Source organism: Asterias rubens, chromosome 4, assembly GCF_902459465.1.
Source record: "Asterias rubens chromosome 4, eAstRub1.3, whole genome shotgun sequence".
NCBI lineage: Eukaryota > Metazoa > Echinodermata > Asteroidea > Forcipulatida > Asteriidae > Asterias > Asterias rubens.
This window is the reverse complement of record NC_047065.1, coordinates 16,768,437-16,777,574: the sequence shown is the minus strand read 5'-3', so window position 1 is coordinate 16,777,574 and position 9,138 is coordinate 16,768,437. Positions and strand designations below refer to the sequence as shown.

Genomic DNA, 9,138 nt, shown 5'->3' with positions numbered 1-9,138 from the left:
AAGTACACCCTTGTCGCACAAAACCAATTATGCTTTCAGATGCCTTGAATTCGAAGTCTCTTATTAAAAATTCGAATATTTCAGAGAGAAATAACTTCTTTGTAAAAAATAAATAAAAAACGTTACTTCCGAGGGAGCCGTTTTAAACAACATTTAAGATTATCCATTAGCTCTCCATAGTTTGTAACCAAGTAAGTTTTTAAGCTAACAATGTTCTCATTTAAATTAATATTACCAATAGTGTTGCGTGCCTTTATTGAATGCGGTTCTATGCGCGGAAACAAAGATATGAGTGTTTTCTAGATTTGAATGAGGTACCAGTGCACTCACCTGTCTATCACATCGACAGTTGACTCAGACTGCAGGCACCAAGCCTTTTCATCTTGACTTTCAAACAAAGTTGAAAGTAGGGGCGGGGTCTTTGGGGTGGGATGCTGTAAAAGCTGGTCGGAAGAAGAAGTCAACCGCGGCGGTAACATTCGGCTGTTAACAAAAACAAGTTAATATTAATTTGTGTTGGAAGGAAAACCTTTATGTACCTCGATCACATCCACAGTACATTTTAATACTTCGATTAGTCACTTTTATGTATACCTCTTAACAAAATAACTATAATACGATAATAATGAAAATTAGTTCAGAAAATTTGATTTCAAACTGTAAAAAAAAAACTGTTAAAGGTTATCCAAAAGTCCGTAAAATCTTGTTTGTTTGGTCATTGGTTTGTTGGTTTGTTTTGCTTTTATTAGTCCGTACTTTTCGTCCATAGTATACCAGTTGTGCTGTGTAAATCTATACAGGAATCGTTTTGCGAAATAAGATGTCACCAAAAACAATACAAAACTCAACTGAATGAGTAAATTAATACAATAGCTTTCCGGTACTTCACTGACATAAGCTGCTCAGCTAATCGTAGAACTGTAATCATTTTCGCTTTTCAAGTTTTTAGAATCTTCCGTAGAAAAATCTCGCTGGATACACTCGAAGAATGTAGCACAAAAATTCCCTGTTTATCGCACGAAGTTTTAAACACGAACAGAGAGTATGTGCTCCGTGTTGTGTTTATGTATCGCATGCAGCTGCACACATGGCAACTTGTTCTTTTTGAGGGAGAGCGCGAAACTTGTTTCCTTGTGACGTCACAATGAATCGAATGTTTCTGTGGTTGTCAAGTAGTGTGACGTAGGAACCGCTTCTAGTGAATGAACTGTTCAATGTACGCGCATGATTCTAGCAACGTTACGCAAACAGTGTTGATGGTTGGTGCATTGCTGTTGACAAGACAGCTCATGACGCGTTTTAACGCATTTGCATTTACGATGCACCAGGCAGACGCTTCCTATTTATGACGCATTCACGCCGGTGCGTCACGCCACCATTTACGCGGACGCAGCCACTGCAAGTGGTGGCAAAATAAGACGTCATGCATAAGTGTTAAAAGTGAATAAACCTTTGGTTAAAAAATAGTTCTCATCTTATTTACAAGTTTAAGAGTCGGCCCTGACCCGAAAGGGCGCTGTCCGTGACGTCCGTGATACTCTACGCATCAAGGCCAAGTCTGCCTCAATTGACGTCACAAAACGGGTAGGTGGAGTCAACCCCAACCAACTTTAGCATATAAATCGTGACAAACATTTCCTAACAAATTGTGTTATTGTCACTAAACAATATACTCTTGTGTTTGAAAAAAATAGAAACTATATTATTTCCCGGTGTTTTTAAAGGGACAAATTTACGGCTGTAGAATCATAAATAATGTTTTTTATAGATGGTTGCTGTAAAAACAAATACGCAAAATGTCACGTATTTAGCGAAAAATTATTAAACAACAAAAAAGAGGTAAAAGGCCAGCGTGTACGTGTTTCCAGCCGTTGCAACTATCAAATCTACGTGACATCGTCGCACAATGTTGTAAGTAGACTGGTGCTTTCTTTATAGCAACGTTTTACTACGACGCAGCATATAAGGATCGAGTCTATCCATAAGCAGCAGCATATATACGGATCAGGCAAATCCTTCGACGATGGAGGTAGTCGTGCTTCGACGTACATCCAAAGATCGTCACGAAGAACACAAAAAACTAACCAGAATATGATGGGACAGTGACAAGTAAATTACTAGACATTGGGAGTTTGTAAACAAACTCTAGGTGTTCGGTTTCCGGGAGTAAAAGGCTGGTGTAAAAAAACAAATATTGCACCTTGCTTTGTTCTCAAGATTTGTAATAAATGATCAAAATTGCAAAAGTTGTCAAAACAACATGATGACGTCATCATGACGTCATTTCGAGTTCAAGAAGTTAATGTTCCTAACTAACAATACACCAAGTTTCACCTCAGTCGAACTTTTGGTTTTGCAGACACGCAGCTTTGAAAAGTGCACCTTTAAAGCAAAAGTGATTGTTTGTACTACTTTTTGGTTAGAACAATCACGCGACCTTCGTTTTTGTTTTAAAATGCTCAAAAGCGGCAAAATTTAATGATTTTTTTAGGGACTGTTCTCCTTCAATCCTGGAAGACCGTTGAATTAATTTTTAAGTCTATTTTGTAGCCCAAATAGCCCAATTCGGCCGTTGTGTCCCTTAAAGGTTTAGATAAGTTGCAGGAGAGCGTTGGATGACGATCACGTGATTCCCCCTTGTGTTCTTTTTTTTTTGGTGGGGGGTGAATGTGCATATTGAACAGGAGAGAGGATTGCTTCACAATTACATGAATTCAAATTAGTAACAACCAAATCAGCCATGAATTCGTCCGTGGTGGCAGAAAAATAGATTACATCCCTTTGGATATTAATTGATTAACATCGCATTCATCAAGGAAGGGAAATACGAAAACAATTTTTGGCCAAATTAAAAACATGTTGAGCATCCTGCCCGCTTCCTTATTTCAGAGGCCACCTACTCTTCTCCCCCTTTCTTTTAAGAAAATACATTTTACAAGGTAACAATTTTAAAGATCTCAGAATTTTTTTTATCAAAGCTGTTTTTCTTGAAAAAATATGTCGGTCGGCCATTTAAATTAAAGTGTGTGTGTGTGTGTGTGGGGGGGGGGGGGGTCCCTCCTCCCCCTTTAAAAAAAAGACATGATTTCATTCGGTACAATTAACTAAATTTTGTCCCTGGCTGAAGGCCTATAGTGTGTGAAGTTTTTGTTTTGAATTAACTATACTATCGGCAACGGGAGAATAATAGACCGATCACGCTACCAATGTTTACACGTGATCACGTGACAAAATCGGCTGTATTTACGATAAATTACACCTTTAACTGAAAGCGAAACATGTTTAACAAAGTTGAATGTTGTGACAGTGATTTGAATTAAATGTGCAGACTGATAAATCCTGTATTCTACATCAAAAGAGGTTTTCTTCTGAGAGTATGGTAAGACTGCGTAATTAATTACCGAGGGATCTTGTGAAATTTCGAGATTTTTGACCGTATCGTTTTTGAGTTACAACAATTTGTTTACAATGGCTACTATTATGGTTTACACTAAAAATATTGGAAGCAACTTGTAGTATTAAAATAGGAATAAACTTTACATAAATAGTAACCTTACGGATAGCCAACAACCATTGTTTGTACATGGTTATACCCGCAAGTTTACTAAATTCCGTTGATATTTTCAAAACAGTGCCATTAAAAAAAACTGAAAAATACTGTACAAAATGTTAGGTGTGATTTCCTTTTCATGTTTTGTACAATGAGAGAGTTGTATGTCTGATATTAATGTGTTTTGGTGCGATGCAGACACCGTCACGCTTGACGGCAAAACCGGCTCACGTGCGGAGAGAATAATATTTCTCCGCCTGGTCGAGCGAGATAATTAAACGAGAGAAGTGCATGCCCCATTCGGTTGTTTTGGAGCAGTTGTAATGGCCGCCACGTCATCAGGGATGTCTGCCTCGACCATCTTAATCCTGCCTCTCTTATGGGCAGCAGCAACGGCATCTTCAGGGCTCCTGGAGTCGGTGTGTCATGAGGGGTCTCGTGGGTCAACCATTCACGGGTACTCCCTTCAACCTCTAGGGGGTGCAGACGAGCCTGCTGTACCCCTCTCCCGCTACGCCGGTAAGGTACTTCTACTCATCAACGTAGCGACATACTGACGGCACACCGCCTCTCAGTACCCACAACTGAATGCACTTAAACACAGATACGGGGAGCGATTGGAGATTGTAGCCATACCATGTAACCAGTTTGGTCTTCAGGAACCAGGGGATGATGACGAGATTCTCAACGGGCTGAAGTTCGTCCGGCCAGGGGGAGGATTCGAACCGTGGTTTCCGGTCTTTGCAAAGATTGACGTGAATGGGGCTTCGGAGCATCCCCTGTACACGCACTTAAAGGTACGTCAATTGATTGATTTGTGCAGTGGTAACAAAATAATATTATTTGTTGCGATGGGGTTGTCATATATTATGCTATCATTGAGCGAAAGCAAGCAAAAGCAGAGGTTGAATGCAATTAATATTTGTCCCATTTGAATTTAAATCGGTTGTCGTTTTTAATTTATACCTGATCATCTGCCAGGCAAAAGGTCTACATTTCTACGATCAACTACACAACTATTTCGAAATGTCAGATTACATCGAAATACTGTAAACATATTATTTGATATTAAACCCTCTTGTAAATAAACAAACTTAAAAACTAAACATTTTCCCACCACTAAATTTTTGCTCAGTGGATGTATGCACTGTTTGTGCGCCAAAATCAAAAAGGTCGAAACTCTAAAGCTAAAATTTTGAAGGCTTTTTGTTTCCTTCATCAATTATGTGTCTAATTGGCCATTGCATAACATAACGTATGGAGTGCAAATAATGTTCAGGACCCTAAGCGGGCCCGGACCCCACGCAACACATGCTTCGCGCTCAGTGCTTGCATGTTCCATCTTTGACAGATCCCCCCCCCCCCCCCCGCCCGCTCCCACACCACACACCGCCCACTCCCATCACATACCCTAGATCCGTCCTTGTGAATTTTTAGGCCGCAATTAAAACATTATGTTTTTTGTTATCCGTGCCAATTCGTTGTAATACCATCCTGGTGTAATATCTTTAAACTCAAATTTGTTTGGGGGAATAATGTTATTATGAAAGATTGCGTAGTATTGTTGCCTTTTGTCCCTGTACAGGACACGATAAACATGAAGCTGCTAATAATCTAATAACGCTAATATCACGGCTGATAGCTTCCAGCTCAGCGCAGGCAATTAGTTCTCACTAGAGAGATGGGGGAAACGATCGCAAGCCGGGATAATAATGTCATTAAATCACTCGAGATAATCGGTTTCACATCATATCCTCCAAAATTAGTGCTGGATTCAGTCTCTGCGATTTGAGTTTTATTCATGCAATACGGATAGAAGGTCATAATCTAAATCACCTGCAATTGCAGATGACTAAAGACACGCATTTTTAAAACTCTAATATTAAGCATGTTATTATTAAAAAAAAACGCTTTTATAAGTATTATTCAAATTTCAGAAACACGTTGCGCCAGGTGGTTAGATGAGCGAATATTAAATCTCGCTATGGTAATATTAAAATAATAGCAATGAAGTTAAACCAAAGTATGGGGATACATCTGTCCCGCCAACAGAGAACTAATATTAATAGTCACTAATTGCAGAGGCCTATCCCTGCTGGCATCGGTAATGTTTTGACCTTAACATCACTCCAAAGCTAATCATGGGTCATCAGTCCGGACAATCCGGACACGTGTCTGGGTCAAGCTGACCCGGAAACTGATGAGAAAACCTTGAGATCGGTTTCAGTTTGACCCTTTTCCGGATTATTTTGAGACAGGTTCCGGGTCACACTGACCCAGAAATACTAGTGACTTATTATGGCGCCCATACGTCACTCAGTGACGATCAAGGCGCTTTAACATACAGTTCCTGCAAAGTATGTGGGACTACGAAATGGGAGTACGCATTCGAAGTGATTTTTTTTTTGCACAACTGAAATTTATTAATAGTCATTATGACACGATTTCCTTATTTATCGAAAACATTTAAAATGAAAATCAGCAAGATTACGATAAGCCATTTTCGTTCAAATAAGTGCACTGGGTTCTTTTACGTGTGTACAACACATGGACACACCGACCCCGTATGCATGCTTTTGTTAAACGTGATTATTGATCTAGATGGTGTGTTAGTTGTCTTTTACCTTGACATTGTTTATTTAATAGCCTTATTCCAATGCAGTTCTCAACCGTTTATTTATCAGATGTGTTCAGACAATGAGTTATTGTTTAGTCAGCCAATGTTACGCTTTCTTTTGTTAATACAGTTACTGTATTGTGGAGTGCGGGGACATTTAGATGGAATATTTTCACACACGGAATCCAATTTGTACCAATATATTACAAAAATACCGAAGTCTTGTATAGCGCACGTATCTACCGACACGGGGCCCAATGCTCTTTTCAGCAAGACAGGTTATTGAAGTTTTGAATTTTGAGACCCAATTATGTAGCATCTTTTAAGGGTGTTTTTCTTTCTTATAATTTTGCGCAACTTCGATCACCAGTTAAGTCAAAATCTTCACAGATTTATTGATTCATGATGTTGGGGTACATCAAGTAAGTTTGCTGGTCTATGATACTATGTACCGAATGTATTCAGTGGCTATAATTTACTGCCAGACATGTCCTAATTGTCCCTCTTTCCCAATTCATTTATGTTCATCTCCACAGAGCTCCTGTCCACCAGTTAAACTTAAGATCGGCGACCCGTCCAAACTCTACTGGTCACCCATCAAAGTCGGTGACGTCACTTGGAACTTTGAGAAGTTTCTTGTCGACGCTGAGGGCGTCCCTTACAAACGTTTTGACCCCTCCGTCAATCCGGAAAACCTGGTGCCAGCAATCGATGCTCTGGTAGCCAGGGAAGACGAAAGGAACCAGATTCGAAAGACGGTTTCGGAGTACTTTAACCCAGATGAAAGACTAGATTTTTAGATCCCTGAATTTAAAGCCCCCCCCCCCTCCCCTCGACCTCCTCCCCTCATACCCCTTAAAAAGTAATAAGGGGCTACGTGAAGCATTGAAAAGGAAAGTAAAAATGATAAAGTAAGAAGCCATTTGCGTAATGATTTTGAATAATTTTCTGGTACAATTGCATGCTCGATCACAAGTTACCACTCAATTTGAGTTCCTCAGACTAAAGAGACAGTTGCTAGGTCATATGATTCGAGGCAAGCTTTTGCGTAGTCACGTAAGAGACGATGGACATCCATACACGATTCTGAATGTCAACAGGGTTTGCGCTGAGATTGATATGACTTGCACAGAACCATTTGTCATAATGGCAACTGTCTTTACAGTTTAAGGAGTTTAAAATGTAAGCGGTAACTTGTGTCAAAGCAAGTCATTGTACTACATGTACTTTATTCAAATCTAACTCGCAAACACTAGCATGACATGTGTATATAACGAATTAAACAGAAACAATTTCACCCTTATTTTTCTCGAGAAAGCCACACTTAAATTAGTTCAAGATTTCTACTTCGACTTGCCGAGCACAGCCAATGACGAGCCGATCGCAAACCGTCCTTTCTCGGCGGCCGATCGGTTTCCGAAGCCCACTCGATGATAAAGCCCTCGTGCATTCGGGCTTTTTATTCGAGTGACTGTGCAGAGGCATATAATTCGGTTACGAAGTGAAGTGGAATTCTTGCCAATTAATTTAAAAGGTTAGAGTTGAAATATCTTTACCGGTGTCCAATATAATTCTCCTTAGTGAAACTTACATGGGCTTGAGGAGAGTTTGTAGACAGTTTTCAATAATTATGTTATGGGGAATTTAAACTCCTGCCACACCAGTACGGTAACAAAATGAGCTCTTGACTCACAGGTTTGACGACGTATGACCCTTTGATAACCTTGTGGCGGTTTTAAATGTATTATATAGAATTAGAGGAGCTGGCAAGTTGTATAGTAGCAAACGAACCTGAAAAAATGTGGGCTAAATCCGCCATAAATGTCAGGAACAAAAACAAAGGCACAATTTTCAGCATTTAAACACAATCATATTAGTTTTTGCTATAGGAACCGAAATCAGCTCAACTGCATTATTTTATAAACGTTTTCAGAGAACGTTTTTCTCGAATATGACCTCATTTCAGAGGGATGAGCTTCCTTATCAGCTTTCAGACTAAAGGTAAATACTGGTTACTTGATTATCTTTACCAAGTATGTGTAATCATGTCCAAGACATCTACCAGTTTCACAAGGGGAAAAAAGTATAAGAACACCTTAATGTAGTCCTAAAGTTTCAGAGTAATAATGAAATGGGGAAACTGTAAAAAAAAAAAAATCAATTATTTTCAATATCGTTAATACAAACTTAGCAATTCCATTAACTGTTCTTTGTATGATTCATAACATACATCTCATTGCCCGATTCAGACGTAATGTTTCGCTTCTCAATTAGTTAAGATCAATTTTGGGTAACATAATATGGCGATGTTTTTATTATTTTGTTTAAGTATTTTTATTTTTGTTAATGTTACTATCAATAAAAACAGCTAAGGATGTCAACGCAATTGAGTACTGCAGTTTCAAATAATTTATGCTGTTCGGGTGTTTAATTTCACATTTTTTTTTTAAAGATAAATTACGGATAAAATATAGCGATCCCCCCTCCTAGTTTTTGTTAGGCCTACTATTACAACAGCTGGATATTTAAACGCAATATGGACCAGGGATACAGTTTTGCATGCTACGGCGATTTATTATCTTCAAATCATGAAACCTGCACAGATGTTGCGGTGGATCGAAACGTCACATACTGTTTTCAGACAATCTGACCTGAGTTGATCGACTCGACCATATTTAGAGTTTATTTTGTGTATGTTATGCCAAAAATTAAAATAAAATGCTTAAATTTTCAAAGTAGGCCTATGATGTACAGTAGTCATATTGACCAACAGGACTATACGACACATGGACGGAATTGTCAGTAATGCGTTATCAACAACACAAATAGCAATATTGTTTTTTCTAGTAACTTATTAGAAAAACAATATAGTATGTAATGCACTGGTTTACGACTTATACGTAATTTAATATCACAATTCTACGAACTGTCAGAAAAAAACACATTGCCCCGGTTAAGCCAGTTGGTGTAC

At 38.8% G+C, this 9,138-nt stretch overlaps 1 pseudogene; it reads left to right on the top strand.

The window, feature by feature from the left end:
- Positions 1-3,850: 3,850 nt before the first annotated feature.
- On the top strand, positions 3,851-8,553 carry LOC117289577 (annotated as a pseudogene).
- The last annotated feature ends 585 nt before the right edge of the window (positions 8,554-9,138 follow it).